The sequence below is a fragment of the Mycteria americana genome, chromosome 1, assembly GCF_035582795.1.
Source record: "Mycteria americana isolate JAX WOST 10 ecotype Jacksonville Zoo and Gardens chromosome 1, USCA_MyAme_1.0, whole genome shotgun sequence".
Classification (NCBI taxonomy): domain Eukaryota; kingdom Metazoa; phylum Chordata; class Aves; order Ciconiiformes; family Ciconiidae; genus Mycteria; species Mycteria americana.
In genome coordinates this window covers 121483791-121503983 of record NC_134365.1, presented here as the reverse complement: position 1 = coordinate 121503983, position 20193 = coordinate 121483791, and the positions used below count along the sequence as shown (strand labels likewise).

The window sequence follows — 20193 nt, the reverse complement described above, 5'->3', positions numbered from 1 at the left end:
AATTATCCTTGTTGCGGCTTCTCCGTCACTGTCCAATGCGGGGGAGGGGATTCCAGTGACAAGTTCTAAATCCACCCAAGTATTGATTCAGGAACTGCAACGTTGCTGCTCATGTAACAAACTGTCTTTCTTACCTATTTGCCTGGAAACAATATTAAACTATTGTCATATGTAAATGTGTACACAATGATTTAACAGAAGGAATTGCCCTCTTTTCTTGATTTAAGAAGACCGTGCTCTTTATTCAATTTTGAACAAGATACACTTGCTTTACTCAAAGAATATTCAAAAACCATTAATTAAACTCAATAAGCTTCATAAACTTTGACAGAATTTTTAATTCACAGCAGAAAATGTAAATTTAACACCACACACATATTCTACTTCAGACTGCAAATAAAAACACTCTAGTTCTAAATAATTCATATAAGCCAAAAACATGAAGCGCAGCCTACAAAAGTAGTCTATATATATACACACCAAGTTCACCAAATATATATAGATAATAGTTAACAAATACTAGCTCATACTCAGAGTTATTTTCAGTGTTATTATTCTAATTCTATAAAGCATAATTAATTTTCCAAAAATATCCAACCTACAGAGGTTGAGGGGAAGGGGGTGTGGAGAAAAAGAGACACAAGTTTACCACAACTTTTTAGGGCTACAGACTATTCCAATGAGATAAGTTAAATTCTGCTTGGTTACAGGCAGATAAATAAATATTACTACAAACAAAATGTTTGCTTATTTATCACCAGACATCACTGACATATTCTTCAGCTTTACACTCCTTTTCTTAAGGGAAGGAGAACAAAATACCAACGTGACAATAAAAAAAAGTTAAATTCTACTTATCTAGACCCCCCCTATGATACTATATCCATGTAAGTGTGACTATATATACCTTCTGGCAAAAGTTAACAGCACACTCTCATTCGCATTAAAACAGTAGGTTGTCAAAAACACGCTTGTTGATTTATTTCGTAGTCAGATATTCTTTGTTAATTTTAAAGAACAACGAATGTTTATTTCCCCCAATGACTGTGGAGTAATAGGAGAACTAAGTAACAGCAGCAATCTAGACACATGATCAAAGAACCCCTACATAGTCTTTGGACAGACTAAACTGAAAACTTCAAAGCTGACTGAGATTCAAAAATGCACCAATTTCAAAATTTCAAATTACAGTACTTTTAATTGCTTTTTCTGATTTTGTGGCGGTGGGAGGGAATGCCACTCCAGAGAAGGAGCACCCTATGTATCAGATGAGGTCTCCAATTTCTTCAGCAACACAAAGCTAAATTCCTAAAAGACTGCAGCCAGCTATTAAAATATAGAAGTGCCTGTGTGTCCCTGTGCCTATTCCCAACTGCTTCTCCCTCCTCTTCCCCACCCCACCCCCCGCCCAGATGACAGTCATCTCACACAGGTACTCCTTCTACATCGGCCTCCAACTTCCCCACCTACCACACAAGTCCCTCACGCGGGTGCAGGCAGGGGCACCTAAAACCTCCACCACAACAGGTGCCTGCTCAGCTGATGGTTCAACTCCTGACGCCCTCCTCGCCTCCCTCTCCCTGCTCCCAGACCGGGGCGAGACCTCGCACCCGCCCACCGCAGGGCGTTGCGCATAAGAGCGAGGGGATCCAGGCGAGCTCCCTTCCTCCATTGCCGGTCCCGCGGCCCCTCTCGCCGCTTCCCAACCCGGCAGCGACAGCCTCTCCCGGACGCCGAAGGGAAAAGGGCCGCAGAGGCCGCGGCCGTCGCCGCTGCCCCCCCGGCCATGCCCGGCCTGCCCCAGAAGGGGGCGGCGGTAGGGAGGGCGGGGAAGAAGGCCAGGTCCAAAGCCCGGTACGGGTCCCGGCCCTGCCAGCTCCGGCCCGGGGCTCGGCGGGCCCCTGCGCTCTCCCCACCTCCTCTCTCTAAGATGGCAGCGGAGCTGCCCCCTGCGCTGCGCCCCCCTCGACCGCGCCGGGCCGGGAGGTGGCACCAGCTCGTCCCGCTGCGCAGCTCCCCGCCGCCGGCTGAGGGGTCTCACTTACCCGTGTGGGGGGCTGCGGGCCCTGCGCTCCGGCCCGGCTTCTCCCGGTTGAGGCCTCTTCCCTTGGGCGGCGGGCGCAGGCAGGGCGAGGAGCGAGCGCTTCCCCCGGCCTCGGCCAGGGGCCCCGGCGCGGCAGCGCCTCCCTCTTGTGCGCTCCGCAGTCCGGCCGCCCCGCCGCGCTCGGGCCCGCACGGCTGGCGGCGGTGCCGGTGCCGCTCGGGGCGCGGGGGGCACCGGCCGCGGGGTCTGTCCGCTGCGCGCCTTCCTCTCTGGGCGGCGAAGGGGGGGGGGGGGGGCCCGGCCCGGCGGGCGGATCCGCGGCGCTTCCTGGCCGGGCTGGATTTTCTATCGCTCACAAAATGGCGCGCGTTCCAAACCTGCGCAGCGCCCGGCGGCGGCAACGGCAGGGCCCGGCCTCACCTCGGCGCGGCGGCGGCGGCGGCCTGAGCCCCGGCCAGGCAGCGCGGGGACAGCGGCGGGCGGGCGGGCGCGAGCGGGCGGGGGGAGGAGGAGGAGGGGGTGGGGGGAAGCGCAGCGCCGTACCGAGCCCCCGGGAACTCCTCGCTCCCTCCTTCCCTCCCCCGCCTGCCAGCCTCTACCTCCTCCCCCTCCCTCCCTCCCCGCCCGCTCCTCCTTCCCCCTCCCTCGCGAACCGGCTTCGCCAGGGCGCTGCGCCGCGCCGCCCCGCTCCCCTCCCGCACCGCTGCTGTTGCTGCTGCTGCCGCCTCGAGCCTGTCCGCGCCCGCCCGCGCGGGACGAACTTCTCGCGTGTCCCCGCCGGACCCTCGGAGGACAGTTTTTTTTGAGGGTGTTCTTTCGTTTTCTTGCGCGATAACGCCTTTCGGGGTGGAGGTGGGAAGGAGGAGAGAAAAAAAAAATAAACCCCACGATTCAGGCGGGAAGAGGTTTTTTTTCAAAAAAAAAAAAAAAAAAGCCAACTGACAAAATGGCGACGGGGCGAGCCTGTTTCTATGGCAACTGTCAATCACGCGGCCCGGCTGCCCCACCCCGGCCGGGCGGGAGACGGCGCTGACGTGGGGAGGGCGGGGAAGAGAGCGACGGGCGAAGGGCGGGCCCTGGTCGCCTGGGCAACCGCTGCCCCCCCCCCGCCCTCCGCCGTGTGACGAGACCCGTGCGGCCGCGCCGCTGCGGGCCGGGATGGCCCCGGCGCGCGGGGGCGTGGGGGAGGGGGGCGGCGGGGCGGGGCGGGGCGGCGCGCCAGGCCGGTAACGGCGCTGGGGGGAGGGGAGCGGCTGCCCTTGCCCCTGCCCCTGCCGCGCGGTGGGCGCCCGGGAGGGGGCGGCCCGCCTTCACCGCCGCCCCGCAGGGCTACGGCGGCGCCATCCCCGGCCCGCAGGGGGCGCCGGCAGCGCGGCGGCGGGACCGGGCGGCGCTGGAGGCGGGCGGGGGGGGCGGTGCCCTCCGGCCGCCTGAGGCGAGGCGAGGCGAGGTGAGGCCGAGCAGGCCGGGCTTCCCGCGCCGCCCGCGGTGGGGAGAGTCCCCGGGAGGGCGGTGGGGTTGTTGAAAGCCGCCTTCCCAGGCGGCAGGAGCGGTGTGGTGTGTCCGGGGGAGACTCGGGCGGGCAGGGGTCTTCCTCATCCAACCCCCAAAAAATATTCCCCAAAAAGAAAAAACAATCCACTACGAAGTTGCCTCGTCTGGCAGGCGCGGTGTGGGTGTGCTCTGTGAAGGGAGCCTCGGGTTGCTGAGGGACGGCTCCTTTCCACTCGTAATTGCGGAGCGGAGTTGCGGCCTCGGTGCAGGTAGCCTAAATCTGTGACAGGGATTTTTAAATTTTTTTTCTGGAATGCCCACAAAGATCAAAAAGTAGAGTATGGCCTTTATCTAATACTTTAATTCTAATGTGATACTTCAGTCATTTTAGTTCACAGCCAGCCTCCTTGAAGAAATTAGGACATATTACTAACACTTGTTCCATTTGCTTTTCTTTCTATTTTAATATTTTTTATCTCAGGTTAAAAGGTGGAAATAAGCAGCCAAGGAGAGGGAGACAGGTGCAGCAACAGCCCAAGTCATAGGTCACCCAAGTAATCTAGGCGTTGCTTTACAAATGCAGTATCACACACAGCTCAACCAAGCTAAAATTTTGTTGCAGCTGAAAATAGCAGTCCAGAGTTTCTCCACCTTCAGCCACACAGTCCCTCTGCCTCTTTTCTTCTACATCAGCAGGAATGCTAGCACGATCAAACCAACCGAAACACCCATCCAAAATAAAAAGTTCTCTGTATGCCTAGGAGAAATACTGATGCACAGGAGACAGCAGGAACGTGGCGGGGGGGGAACTGTGGGACCACCCCATTGAGTAACAGCACGGTGTTAGGTTAGATTAAGTCATCCATGAAATTGCACCTTAAAGCCGTGGTAGGTGTCTGGGAGCACCATGACTTCAGCAGTCATTTCTCATTCCCCTCAGCCCCAGAAAGATTGAGAGGTCACTTTGAGCTGCTTTTGACACTTCTCTCTTTGCCTTCAAGTATGACCAGAATGCAGCTCTTACCCCAGCATGAGGAAAGCCAACACGCGTGTTCTGCAGCGTAACAAAGGCATACAGGATCGCCTCCTTCTAGCCAAGGACTCCCAAGTTAGTATCATCGTATTTTGGCCTCGGGTTACCTGCAGGCACGGTGTATTGTACAGGAAATCCAGAACATACAGAAAAGCACTGCCTGTCTTGCATACGCTCTGCCCAATTCATTAGTAAGGAAGGGCAGCTCTTCTCTTGGGGACCGTGGGGTCCATCCTCATGAGGATTTTGTAAACCTTGCTAAAATATCTTTGCCATTCTGTGTGAATGGTGACATGCAGTGGCGGAATAATTTCTCTGTTGTTCAATGTAGGTAACTACAAAGCTTATGGAAAGTTGTCACACCGTTTACTGTATTAGAGTATGTTACATCATGTAATTTGTTGGGGTTTGGGTTTGGGGTTTTTTTGAGGGGTTTTTTTTGCTAACACTTAAAAAATACTACAGAGTTTTCATGAGTTTGTGTACTTGCTCAGTAGTCCTCTGCTTTTATTTTTGCTGGCTATACCTAAGCTTATGGTATGTGGCAACTTGGGCTGAAATAAAATGTCCTTTAAAAGGTGATGGCCTTTTTTAAAATTTTATTTTCCAGCACAAACAATTAAATATTTTTGTCTTGTTAATACTATCTTGATGATGAATAACCTGTATAGTTCTTCTCTTGTACAACAGTATTCTCTTAAATGTCCATTTCATTAAAAGCATGTATACACACTACAGATGGTCTACAACGTTTTCTGTTTAGGTCCTTAACAGCTGAAGTGTTGAAGCTGGTAATCATTAAAATTAAGGAACAAGGCCGTTGCAAACTGCAGTTCTACCAGAATCCTGCTCCGGCCACAGAATCTGGGATTAGAGCTGGTGTCAGGATGGACTTGCTTCTCTGTACGCATTTGGAGGAGGACTTGTGTCCTCTGCTCCAGTAGGTTTAGGGCTAGGGCTAGCGTTAGGGATCTGAGCATCTTCCAAGCTGGGACTCTACCAGAATCCTGCCTCACCTGGAAACCTAGCAGACAGGGTGGGAGCAGGACAGAGCTTTATCTTAGCACTGGGAGCTACGAGTCCTCTGCTGCAGGTACAGGCAGGGTAAAGGTTGGGTCTAGCATTTGGGAAGTGAGCGTCTTCCAAGCTGGGACTCAGCCAGAATCTTGCTCCATCCAGAGAAATTTTGTTTTGATTTGAAAACCAGGTCAGCTTCCTGATCTGTTGTGTAACACATCCCATAAATGGTTGTACTGGAGGAACCAAAAAGTCGGTACTGCATCCATGTGGGGTGGGAGTAAGTGGCAGAAGATGAAGGTACACTTTAATTGGTTTTGCTAGTGAACTCCACACAACAGGCCAAAAATGAATATGACAGCAAGAGACATTACCTTCTAAGAGATCAGCTTTGGGAGAGAAGTAGCTGAGATAATAGACTAAAGATGGAGCAATGAGAAATAGTTTGTGATCTAGAAGGAGGGGATCCAAATACTTGCTAATTTCTTCTACTTTGTTCAATATAATAATGAGTTATCATATCTTACTTTTTTTTTCTTTAGGAAGGAAGGGACTGTCAAGACAGGAAAGATTGAGAGTCCTTTTTTTTTTTTTTTAATTCTTCATCAAAAACCACCTAGAGTAGGTTGACAGTATTTCAGTATCACACTTCAAAATAGGAGTTTGCATACATTCTTTATGAATTAGTAGACAGGCTCCTAAGAAATACTTGGTTTTCTCTTCTTAAGAGACTAACCCCTCAGAAAGCTGAATATTTTGGGCCAAAAAGAACAACAATAAGCAGAAAACTTGAGAAAAAATAAGAAAAAAATACATTAAAAATGAGGAGGAAAAAATACAGTACGGAGGAATAAGATCTAAGAGAGAAAATAATAGACTACAGTCTAGAGAAATAGAACAGATGTAAAAGAAGCAACAAAACAGTATAAAAGTTTTCTTAGTTCAGTAGGTACAAGGTGACGTGATACACAACATTCAAAACATTAAATTACAGTATCTTAATGGGACAGAAATTTACCTTACAGTCAACCTTGGCTGACTATTCTGCCTCTCCAGTCTTTCAGCATGATTATGCCAAGAAATATAATCCTTCCCATTTTCCTCTAATTTTTGGTGTGCATTTACATCTATGCTGTCAACAAAGTAGACTTAGGACCAGTGCAGAAATGGTTGTAATTAGACTTAAAGAATCCAAGAATTCCCAGAGGTGCAGGACTATCACAGAAAGTATGCTATAGAAACAAAGGGTTTCCCAGACTGATGGCTATTATTATTATTATTGGTATTTGGGGGAAAACCCACAGACTTTGTCATCTAAGTGAAGAACAATAGAATATGGCACGGCAGATGAATATAAAGTGGTAAATAAATAGTTGTGTGTTCCTATTTACTTTCTGTTTTACCAAAGAAATAGATGAGATCAATAAATCAGAGGGAAAAGCTGAAAATTACATAACATTACTTTCACCCTTTGAGTCTTCTACACAGTAAAGATTAAAAAGGAATTACTCGTTAGGTCTGCCTGGTTTATAATTGTTTTCTTTAAAATTTCGTGTACTGAAAGCTACTGTGCAAGAGACAGTACTGAAGTGGATGGACTACTTGTGTGCTAAATGTGGCACTTCTTACATCCACAGTGGCCAGTTCTGCTCATTTATTCGTTGGTTCGTTTGTTTGCCTCTGATTATGGGCATACTCTACAAGTCTGGATATTATGCCAGATTTACTTACCTGGGTTCCCAGATGTTTGAAGCAATAGGTAATTTCAGAACCTTCTTCAGTTCCTGTCAAAGATTACCAGGACTTCGTAACTCTTGAGTTAGGAATGTCTACTCACATAACTAGTATTTTCAAATAGCTTTTTAGTTATTCAACCCAGCGTTCTGCCAGTCATAGACTTAAAGCAGTATAGTTGTGTCAATAGTCATTTTTGTGACCTTCTGAGCACACATTAACACTATCACTATATTAACACTATAAGCATCAGTAACACTATCTCTACCATTTTGGGGATGAAGACGTTTTCCTAATTAAGGGGCTAAGTACTTCCCAAGTCTATGGAAGCTGTTACGTATCTTATCAGCTTAGTTCCATCTCCTCCTGCTTCAAACTACAGATAATCATTTTGTTGTTTCAGTCACACCATTGCCTGATAGTGGAGTGTGACCATGGGTAATACGTCCCAGTTTTTCCCTTTTCAACCTTGCTACATTGAGTAGAGGGGTCCATATATTCTGGAAGTCTTCATTCTGTGATCCAAACCCTAAAAAGCCCTTGTAGCCAAGCAGTTTTTCCTTTGGAGCGTGTGCATTTCTGTCTGAACTCCAGACTTCCTTCACACCAGTCATGGGCACTCTCACCTTTCCAGGGCTTAATGTTTGTACTTCAAATAGATGTTTCAATCTACAAGATTTGTTGTAGCAATTCAAATAATCCTTGGTATCCTGCACATCCTCCACCAGAGTGGCCTTCTTAGGCCAGCAGACCCAGCCTAGAAGATCTTCAGAAAGGATTTCTTCATAATATAGAAAAAAGATTATGATGTCAACTTTAACTTGTGTTTCTCAGGCAAAGCCACCATATAGCTCAATCCCTTTGGTGCTAGGCCACGATCTGAAGTTAAGTCCCGAAAGAAGTTATTCTCTCTGGGTTACATCATTAACACTTCAGAGAACGCCACGGCAGCTCTCAGACAGACTTAATTCTAAATCAAACCATCATCTGGAGTGAGCAGCTTGTGTTTCGCCTGTCAAAAAGGTGCTGCTAAGTAACTAATGTGGTCCATCTCTTTTTAGGCCAGAGAGGTTGCCATGGTAACCTATTCGAATGTAGATAGATATGCTTTTGAGTCATCATCAGAGCCCGGCTTTGATAGTACAGGGTTTGGATTGACAGCCAGTACTGCATATTGTGTAGGTTGGCACGCCTCTGGACCAGAAGGTCCTGGAATTGCTGCTGTTGCTGCCGGATGAGGCTTGCTACGAAAAAAATTGTGCGACTCCCTGCGTTTTCTCTGATATTCTCTTCAATGGCAGTCATGTATTCCTTGGTGTTCTCACTCTACAAAGAGGCAGGTTGAAGATCACACTCCTAAGTATGACAAGTTCTTCACTCCAATTTCAAAGTCCTTCCCCAAAACAGTGGAGGTTTTTCGGGAAGAACTGGCTGGGAAAGAGGCCGTGTTACTTATTTCAGGGGAAATGTATACTTTAAAGTTGTATTACAGAAGTTCTCCTGAAATCACTTTCCATGATAAATACATTTGTAGGAGCGCAGAACAGTTTTCTGTTAAAATCAGGCATCCTGAAGAATTGTGATTCTTTAAAGTTTTGCAAATCAAGTGCTACAATGTCAAGTACTTCCTCTCTGGGAACTCCTCTACATCCTCCGTTTCCAGCTTATAGAGAGATCTGTTTTCCCTGTGTTTGGAAAGATGAAAAAGACATGTTAATTTAATCATAAAGTTTCACTCGCATCCAAAAGGACTAGTACAACACAACTCCTGTCTCTTTAAAAATTTGTATTTGGTTCTGCTGATTGTAACATAGCTAAGTTGAATCTACATACACCTGTTCAGTATAAAGCTTTTGTTTCTCTTTAGGAATTCCTGGAAGAGTCAAAAACTGTCCTCAATCCTGTTAAAATTAGATCATTCATTGGCAGCTTCTTTTGAAGCTTATCCAGTGATAGAAAATACAATTTCCTTACTCTGTAGTTGTGCAGCAAAATGTATGTTTTTGCTGGCTAAAATGAAAACTTTGTTCTTGTTGTCAGGAGAAAGCTTCTTGTGCTCCCTCTGGAGGGATATTGTCTATGAAGTTCCAACACATGATATTTGCAGTATCCTGACATCACAAATCTGTTCAAGAAAGTTCTTAGAAGTATGTTCTGCTAGGTGCCTACGTGACCACAAAACCTCCTACTAGCTAAGAAAAAGAAATTGTGACAAGTTTTGAATTACATTTCTCTAAACTTGCCACTTAACAGCATTTCACCATACTAAGAAATCATTCTTCGAGCAGTAGAAGCAAGAATGCTTCATTATCTATCCCTTTTTCCTCCCATATCCGCTATCTCCTCCCGGTCCAATATATTATTTCAGGTTTTCAGATTCCCTTTGTACCTCAGACACTGAATTACCCCAAAGCTGCAGCACGTGACCCTGCACTATCTGTTGAACAAAGGGGACTGTGAACTGTGACTTATTTGGGGTTACACGTGTGCAGCTTGGCCAGTTAGCTGACCAAACAGAAGCATTAACAGTTCAGCTTCCAGTTCAGCTTTTCACGAAGTGAGAAACAGTTAACTAATTAACCAAGATCAGTCCTCGACCCAGCCACCAATTTTCACAAAACTTCTTTGAACCTCTTTTATTCGAGATCTCTGCCCAAGACAGGTCTGTCAAATCGTGAGGTGGCTGATCATTACTAGGAGTTAAAAAACTATTACGAGACATGGACTGAGGGTCTAATCAAGAGGCAGTCTACTCAGCCTTATGAACCCAGAATAAAAAGAATTTGTTTCTTTCCAATATGCATGTAAAACATATCAGCTGTGTGTACATTACCTTCCTATAATGTATATTTCAGACTCAGTTCCCTGGCTATCCACACCACTGTGGCCCTCGAGCATATTCTGTGGCATCACTAATGTAGGCTAATTGCTATGTGGGCCAGCACTCCTTTTTTGTAGGGCATGCTTTTTAGGGGCCTGCAGTTTCACCTTCGCGAGCTATTCCAGGGAACTGGCAAGGCAGACAAGGTTGGTGCTGACCTTATGCTGAGAATGCCCCTACCCACCTCATCACGATCACTACTGCATGCCAGCAGTACGGCCAACCAGGCCTGCGGTGTCAAGTCCCACAGGGGTAGTCCTGCCAGAACAGAGCTACTAAAATAGCGCGTCGGCTGCCGGGCAGGGTTTTTCTGCTGGTGCAAGGATGTCCCTTAAGTATTCCTGCTGTAGGTTCCCCAGGCTGTCTGTAACAGTCTGGGGAGGGCAGAACGCCACAAGCACCTGTGGGGGAAGCACATGTGTGGACGTGGGAATCTGAAGCCGGCGTGGGAAGAATAACGTCATACAAACAATTTGGTGCTAGCATGTCAGCCAGCCCCATTCTTCCTGTGGTTAAGTCAGGCCCCAGTTCCCTTTAGAAGTATAATAGAGGGGATGAGTCCAGAAGGTCACCAGATGGTTTGCAATGAGTTAGGCTGGCTTGACTCTGTTGGACCTTACAGTTCTCCATCCCCATTCTTTTTAAAGAGGCTACAGGGCTATCTATCTCCTAGTGTCGGTGTTAGTGATTTCCACCCCAAATTCCCTTGTGCTGGGACTCTAATATTAAACTAACTGCCAGCTGAACTGCCAGGATGAGGAAAAAAAGGAGGTTGGAGAATGATGGCTTTCAGGTCTCAGGAAATGACAAAAGCTTGCAAGGGTTCCAGCCACCCCCCAAAGAATATGGGGTAATGGATCCTTTTTCTTCCTCAGCTGAAGTCAGGAGGTCTGATTGTTCATTTGTTCAGCACAGATACATTTGTGAAAAGACTTAAGCAAAAAATGGCTTGAACCATCTCCAAATCAGTTCAGGAAATCCTGAGCTGGGCCAGATGCTTGCGTTTTGGGAACACCTGCTGAGCAAGAACTGGCCTATAAGCATTACAGAGTAGATAGTTGGACTGTTCTTTATTAGTGGTTTTCCCTCTGCAGGAGTGTGTATTGTCACGTGTTGTTTTATTAAGGTCAGTTCCAGGCTTTGTAAATTGAATAAATCTATGGCAACACAAGACGCACAGCTAGTACACTAGTGTGCTACAGCTGTCTGAAACTCCTGCAGTCACGCTGATTTGTTTAGGATATGTTTACACACCGACATAGTCGTAACTACAGATTGCCTAAACTTGTGGTCAAGTATTATCAGTGTCAGTATGTTTGAGTGCATTTCTGAATAAAGTCTTAGACCTAGTTTAAATGTAAACATCTAAAACTGCATTTTGGCTCTTAAACGGTGGTGGTTTGGCTTGCAAGAAGCCAAGCATTTTGAACTATGTTTGACTTGATCCACCACTGGCAATCACATTACTTCTGTGTATGTAAATAGTATAGACCTCCTTCAGCTCACCTTTATCTGCACCAGTACTAATTGTGGAAGGTGGATACAGTTATATGATGTATAGAAAAAAAAGTTTTATATTGGGGATGATGGAATACTGGCACGCGTTGGTAGCATAACTGAAGATGAGGTGTGTTGTTTGCGTAACTGCTGTGAAACCTGATTGTGAGTGGAGGAGAAAAAAGGACTTCTGTGGCTGTTTCATTTGTTGCCAGGTTTTGTGCATTTGCATTGGTGGTATTTCATAAATAGTATTTTAAACTGTTTCACAAGAAATCAATCTGTCATTTTTTAAATTGTAGAATGGACTGGACAAAGGTGGCAAGTCTGTAGAGATGTGAAGGATTTCATTCAGCAGCAGCTGCGCATGAAACTCACTATGCCAGCGGTTGCACAAAACCACTTGTCTGTTCTCTGTTAAGTGCATTGCCCATAAATTCTTTCCCTTCTGGAGAATAAAATTAACATAACTCCAGATAGCTAATATTTTTATGTGTAGGGCCCATCAAGTTTATGAATGCACAGACTATCATGCTTATGAGTGCACACATCATCGAGTCTATAAGCAGAGCACATAACAGTTATGCTCACAGCACATAAAGTTTATCTCTTGCTATATAAAACTCAGTTATGAAAAACAAAAGCTGAAAAATTACTTCAAACCCATTTTTTTTTCACCCTTCCAACCTGTATGTTGTAGCAGGTCTTTTCACAATAAGCCTCAACTGAATTTTGTTTGTATTGACAGAGGAGTTTTTTAAAGATACTACCTCAAGTACGTGAAATTGGACTACTGTAGCCAAATTTCAGGCAGAACATAATTTTGAAGACTTCCAGTTAAAAATTACAACAAAGCTAAATGAAAAGCATATAGAAAATTCAAAGTGCCTAAAAACTAAATTGTGAAGGCTCATATCAAAATCCCACTAACTTCAGAGAAAATCCCAAATATGTTAATTTTTAAGCTGGTTTTTTTTTTAACACAACCCTATCTTTGCTGTAGCCAAGATGCATCTGTAGTAGTATAAGTATATAAAAAAATTAATGTAACATACCTACTCCAACTTTTAAAGTTTATTCTAGATGTATCAGTATTGAATGTAAATCCCATATTTGACACCTAGAGGTCTGAATTAATACTTTTTCTGAAGAACTAGACTATATTCATTTAATAAAATACTAATTACACAGTGCCAATGATATACATGGGAGACTAATTAAAAACAGTGCTCAGATTTACACAGGTACTTTATATCTGGAATGGACAGAGTGTACAGTTTTCTTTCCTACGTGAAACAGAGTACAGAACACCATGTTACTTAGCTCTTCTGTTTTATAATTACTAACTCTCTCTTCCTGGTACTTAACTACTGTAAATACTACTCTTAATTGCTAGGCTAATGCCAGTGGCCACTGAACAGAACAGGTACCTCCCCAATACATTGAAAAGCCAGCTACCCTGATCAAATGCTTAACTAGATGAAATAAGATGTCATATTTGTGTTGTGCTATGGGAAGTTACTCACTTCTTATTAAATTAGGCAGAGTCCTCATACTACAAAACATCATAGGATGTATCTAAGATGTAAGGCAAGGGCTGATAGTACTAACCCAAGAAAGCACAGCAAGAGCAGTATTTATCGAAAGAAGCCTGAAGCCCAAGGCTAGTCTTAACAGACATTTCTTTTGCTAAGGCTGAAATTCCTGTCTGTACCACCTGACTCTATCATCTCCTGTACCTCAGAGATCTTTTTTCCCCCTTTTGTACCTATCCCCTCACCCACAGTAACCCTGCTCCTTGTCCTCTCACATTTGGCGAGATGTTTGGTTCTTCTGCACCTCAGCAGCAGCAATGCTGAAGAGACAGAAGACACATTCTCCCTGCTGTAGGTGCGAGTGCCCAGACTCAGATGCCACCACGTGCTGGAACAAGCAACTTCAGTTAACCCACCGCTGTATTATTTGGAGAAGCAGGAACTTAGGGGAATTTAGCAAAGTTTCTACTGTGCATGGGCAACTGTGATTCTTCAGACAGTCATAATTTTGCTTGGGGAGGATAATAAGGAGGGTTGCCTTCTTAAGCCCTGGGGTGAGAACCAAGTCCCAGTTTCAAATAGGTCCCAAAGCCAGTGTTCAATAAGCCTGACACTGAATATAATCAATTTATGTACATGGCATGTAGTCACTGAGACCAGGCTCTCTTGTATGTGTGATGCAGGGCCGTATTCTACACGTGGAATACAACGGGCGTCTTGGACATGCTGTACTTGCATGCATGGTGGTCAGAGCCTTGAGCACTCATAGTATGAGATTTGGGGTAAATGTGAAAGGAATAGAAAAACTCTGACAACAGGGCAGCACCTATATTGATTATTAAAACCTGGTTCCAGAGGACTGAGTTTTCAGTTAAAAGTCTAGGGGGTTTACAGAAATTTAAAACAATGTATTTCCTCCTAACTTCATTCTTCAGAAACAGCCGAAACCTTTCTGGCCTTGTTTTCTGGGGTTTGGAGTAGTTTGGGGGGGGGGTTTGTGTGTGTGTCCAGAACATTCAGGCTGAGGCAAGCATCCAACTAATCCTTGTTTGTGTGTTTGTTTGTTTTCCATTGTTTATAGATTTGCCAAGTTTTAACTACTTGGAAGAAGTTTTCTGTCCTGGGTGTTGCTTGAGGCTGATTTTTTTCTTTTTCACTTTTTTTTTTTTTTTAAAAGGGGAAGGAATAGGGAGAAGTTGGGGTTATTTTGGAAAGGGTAATATTTCAGTTTGGGAAATTTATAAGCAACTGCAAACCAAATGCAAGTTTAAAAGGCTGAAAAAAGCAGCAAAAGTATTTCTAGCTTAGCTTTTCACAAGAAAGAACTTTTCATTGCCTTTTTCATGTTGCTTTTCAGGGCAGTGACATCAGTGTATAATAAATTATGATAAATAGCCCAACTCGGTGTCATTAATTTTTACCCAAACCCCAGATGGCCCTAAGCATCATCTACTTCTTAGCCAACGAGACAACAATATACAATTTTTTTACAAACAGACAAGCGTCGCTGTATGTGTTCCACAGAAGAAAAAAAAATGTTAAAAGTTACTTCTGAATTAGGGAAGTCTTCCAAGCATTTGTTGTTCTTTTTCCCAACAGAGTATCATAAACTACAGAAAACAGGGCTTTCTGCAACAGCTTCCAGTTGTATCGCGAAATTCTGTCAGTGACTTTGCTGCAGTTAGTTCTGAGAGAAAAGGTGTTAAGTCACTACTTCTTCAGAGCTGAGAGAAGCACATACGTAGTTTTGATATGACTCCCAAAGTCCATCATCTTTTACATGTTTCATTTTATGGTTATAGGAAGAATAAACATATTTCTTTAAATAAAATGAAGCTATTCATAAATTAATCATATTCCTAGTCCAAGTGTCAAGGTTTGTTGTCTGACACAGATTTTACACACCTGTGGTACACAGATCACACTTAAGTTCTAGAGCTTACATACTACTGATGGAGCCATCAGTCCTTCCTAGCTGCCTAATCTAAATGCTGTCACCTTTCCAGTCCCCTGCTTGGACAGGAGAGACATGGGGGCCTGGACCCACCACCTCCAAAATGGCACAGCACTTGCAGCAGAAATGTCAATGGCAGTAGACCAGTTTATGAATAGTTAGAACCAAATAATCCTTTAAGACCATTACTAAGGGTGTAAGGTAACTTTGTGATGAGGGTAATCAGTACTACAGCAGCTTGATATTCATATAGCACTATAAACAATTTTAGCTATATATCATCTAGAATGGTGTCTTTTACTGCATAAATATAGATATTTCAGTTTTAAATATTTGCAGCTTCAAAATAATCATTTGATTTTCTTCAGACTTAGATTGTTTTCCTTTACTTAATGGCCCCACAAGCCAAATTTCATCTTTTGCATTCTGATTGTGTGACATTTCAACTGGCAACTAACGGAAAATTTATTTTCCTTCATGCTATATAAGTAAAAAATAACTGATTTTGCTTAAGTTTCCCAATAACTCTTGAGCTGAAACAAAGCACATAAAGCTCCAGTGCAAAAGGATTTTTTAAATGATGAAAAAGGGAGATTAGAAAGGATAGTCAGCTACAACCTTAGCTAATACAGTTCAATGCAGCCAGCATTATAATCTGGTGAATGTGCAAACAGCTGAGGTAAGATGAGCACCTTTGACACAGTCAGTTTTCAGGTTACCTTTATGCAAATGAATAAAAAGGTTTTAATTCAGGCTGCATTGAAGTATTATGCCATGTTCTACCATACATCTAAAAGGAGAGAAGTTCTGATTATACGAACACAAAGGGAGGAAATTACATTTTCTTCTTCTCATCTGATGGTCATGCTCCCTCTTGCATTACTACCTCCCACATTTGCACTCTTGTCTTTTCTGTTTGTCACAATGGCAGTAGCCACCTGAAAAAACAAATGTTTTGGACAATTTGTGGAGCTTTTCCTTTTCTTTTTGGAGAAGGATTTTGAGGTGGCCTCTTCTCCTACAAGGAGGTAGCCTTTCTTGCACCATGTGCTCTTTCTCTTCTTGCTTTCTAAGTTAATTCTCTCCCTCTGCTCAGTGATACGCCTTTGTAGCTAGCAGCTGTCCCAGTGAACACCAGCAGAACCCTCAGACACCAGCATGCCTTCCCTGCAGAGGGCTGGTGTTAGGTATTTACACACGGGTGACCTACTTCACTGCTTAACTGGTTCTGACACTATTTTCCAGCTATATGGATTAAGGTTTTTTATTCCTGAAGTCATCGGTCTTTCTCCTAACCTTTCATGACTCTGAATCATGTCGTAATGGTAAACCTCATGGCTTCTTAATCTTCTCTTTTCTATAGTATTTGCATGAAGAACTGCTATATCGGGAACTTAAAACTCATCTAGTTTAGTATCTGGTTTCCAGCAGCAGCCAATAGAGGATGCCCAAGGAAGAGCTTATGAGCAAGGTAAGCCTGTTGTCCCCAAGCACTCCCAGTGTCCAGTAATCTGTGGTTTGGAGGCTTCTGCAGTGTGGGTGGTGGGTGATGTTTTCTTATTTAACAGCCCTTATATTTAACAGACTTCTCTTCTGTTAATCGGTTTGGTTGGGTTTATCTCCCAAACCTTTAGCATCTTGCAGCATCTTACAGTATCTTGCAGCAAAGACTTCCACAGCTTAAAATCATGTAGAGAACCCATCTTTTTGTTTTGAACATGCTTCCTACCAGCTCCATTAATATTCTTAATACTCATATTGGAAAAAGACAGTTACAGTGTCTCCATCTTTTCTCTGCCACTGGTGATTTTGTAGACCTCTGTCGTATCTCCCCTCAGTCAGCTGGTTTTTGGAGTTAAGAGCCTGTAGGCATACCTCATACAGAACCATTCTGTTTCTTTGGTTTTCCTTGTCAAACCTTTTCTGAATCATTTCCAGTTCTATTATGCCCTTTCTGAGATGTGAAGAAAATAATTGTACATACTACTCAATATACAGAGAACTATGGATTGATACTGGGGCGGATGTATTACAATGTTCTCTGTTTTGCTCTCTATTCCACTCTTAATAATTCCAAATATTTGATTTGTTTTTCTGAGTAAAAGGGAACATTGTGCTGATACTTTCATAGAAATATTCACCAGAACACAAAGATCTCATTTGTGAGTGAAAAACCAGCTTACAGCCCATCATCACTGTATATATAATTTTTTTTCCCATGTGCACTACTTTATACAACTACATCAAATTTTATCTGCCATTTTATTATCCAGTCACTCAGTCTTGTAAGGTCTTTCTTCATTTCTTCAGTTCTTCACAGTCAGCCCTTTAACTGCATCACAATTTGTCCTCTAACTTTCCTTTACCTGAATAGCTTAATATCATTAGCAATCTGTGATATCTCACTGCTCACCCTCTTTTTCCAGATCATTTATGAATACATTAAGCAGCACAAGTCACAGCACAGGTCCCTGCAGACTCCTCTTGTGATCTCCCTCTTCTATGAAAACTGACCTTTTATTTCTGTTTTATTTCTGTTTCCTGTCATTTAGACATTTTTTGATCCATTCCTCTTGCTTCTTACTGCATAAAGGTGCTTCCCCCCACCCCCCTTCTTTTTTTTAATGAAGCTTTGTCTAGGGACCTCATTGCTCCTGGAAATCCCAGCAGCCCTTAAACATGAGATCTCCCTTGTCCACATATATGTTAACATCCCAAAGAATTATAGATCTGCAATACTTCATATAACGTAACAAACGCTGTGTTGTCTTCCTCGATATATCATATTTATGTATGTGTCCACTGATTCTGCTCTGTAGGACAGATACTACTTATTTGCCGAGCACAGACAACACAACAGGCTCACTCATACGTAGTTGCCTGGGTCTTCACATTTGCCTTCCCTACCTGGTTAACAGGGGAAGGGGTTTTAAAACTAGGGTTACACACTGCAGTTAGTACTTCAGCTTTTTGACACCTGAGTTCTCTTAGAACTCCTGGATGGAGGCCACCTGGTCCCCACAATGTCTTGCTTATTTTATCTGTTTGTTCTCTAACCTTTTCTGCCCTGCACTTACATTTGAGATAGATCTCCTAAATTCCCCATAATGCAAAGGTCTAGATTCCTCTAAGCTGTTGCACTGTGAACACAGATGCAAGGACATGAATGTAGTCTTTTCTCCTATGGTCTTGCTTTCTCTGAGTGTTCCTTTTACACCCTGATGGTCTACAGGCCCTACCCACTCTGTAGTAAGCCTCCTGTTCCTGATACTTACAGAAGAGGACTTGGTTTTTCTTTTTTTTTTTTTTCTTTCCATGCCCTTGCAAATCATTCCTCAAGCTCAGTTGTGATCTGCCTTATTGTGTTAATGTAACAGAATTTACAGAATCATAGAATCGTTTAGGTTGGAAAAGACCTTTAAGATCAAGTCCAACCATTAACCTAGCACTGCTAAGTCCACCGCTAAACCATATCCCTAAGCACCACATCTACATGTCTTTTAAATACCTCCAGGGATGGCGACTCAACCACTTCCCTGGGCAGCCTGTTCCAATGCTTGACCACCCTTTCAGTGAAGAAATTTTTCCTAATACCCAGTCTAAACCTCCCCTGGCGCAACTTGAGGCCATTTCCTCTTGTCTTATCGCTTGCTACTTGGGAGAAGAGACCAACCCCCACCTCACTACAACCTCCTTTCAGGGAGTTGTAGAGAGCAGTAAGGTCTCGCCTCAGCCTCCTTTTCTCCAGGCTAAACAACCCCAGTTCCCTCAGCCACTCCTCATAAGACTTCTGCTCTAGACCCTTCACCAGCTTCCTTGCCCTTCTCTGGACACGCTCCAGCACCTCCATGTCTCTCTTGGAGTGAGGGGCCCAAAACTGAACACAGTATTCGAGGTGCAGCCTCACCAGTGCCAAGTACAGGGGCACGATCACTTCCCTAGTCCTGCTGGCCACACTATTTCTGATACAAGCCAGGGCATTATTGGCCTTCTTGGCCACCTGGGCACACTGCCAGCTTATATTCAGGTGGCTGTCAACCAACACCCCCAGGTCCTTCTCTGCCAGGCAGCTTTCCAGCCACTCTTCCCCAGGACTGTAGCATTGCATGGGGTTGTTGTGGCCCAAGTGCAGGACCCAGCACTTCACCTTGTTGAATCTCATACAATTGACCTCGGCCCATCGATCCAGCCTGTCCAGGTCCCTCTGCAGAGCTTTCCTACCCTCAAGCAGATCAACACTCCTGCCCAACTTGGTGTTGTCTGCAAATTTACTGCAGATGCACTCGATCCCCTTGTCCAGATCATTGATAAAGATATTAAACAGAACTTGCCCCAATATTGAGCCCTGGGGAACACCACTTGTGACTGGCTGCCAACTGGATTTAACTCCGTTCACCACAACTCTTTGGGCCCAGCCATCCAGCCAGTTTTTTTACCCAGCAAAGCGTACGCCTGTCCAAGCCATGAGCAGCCAGTTTCTCCAGGAGAATGCTGTGGGAGACAGTGTCAAAGGCTTTACTAAAGTCTAGGTAGACAACACCCACAGCCTTTCCCTCATCCACTAAGCGGGTCACCTTGTCATAGAAGGAGATCAGGCTGGTCAAGCAGGACCTGCCTTTCATAAACCCATGTTGACTGGGCCTGATCGCCTGGTTCATGTACATGCCGCATGATGGCACTCAAGATGATCTGCTCCATAACCTTTCCTGGCACCGAGGTCAGACTGACAGGCCTGTAGCTCCCTGGATTCTCCTTCCGGCCCTTCTTGTAGATGGGCGTCACATTTGCTAACCTCGTCAGCTGGGACCTCCCCGGTTAGCCAGGACTGCTGGTAAAGGATTGCAAGTGGCTTGGTGAGCCCTTCCACCAGCTCCCTCAGTACCCTTGGGTGGATCCAATCTGGCCCCATAGACTTGTGCGTGTCCAAGTGGTGTAGCAGGTCGCTAACCATTTCCCTTTGGATTATGGGGGCTTCATTCTGCTCCTCGACCCTGTCTTCCAGCT

The 20193-nt window shown here is 44.7% G+C and overlaps 1 protein-coding gene across 1 annotated transcript in view; it reads right to left on the bottom strand.

Moving 5' to 3' along the window:
* Positions 1-2585, bottom strand: part of DYRK1A (dual specificity tyrosine phosphorylation regulated kinase 1A) — an 86296-nt gene extending 83711 nt beyond the window's left edge. The window contains exon 1 of the mRNA XM_075518588.1: positions 2046-2585. The gene's annotated coding sequence lies outside the window, so the exon portion shown is untranslated. The remainder of the gene's footprint in view (positions 1-2045) is intronic.
* Positions 2586-20193: the final 17608 nt, after the last annotated feature.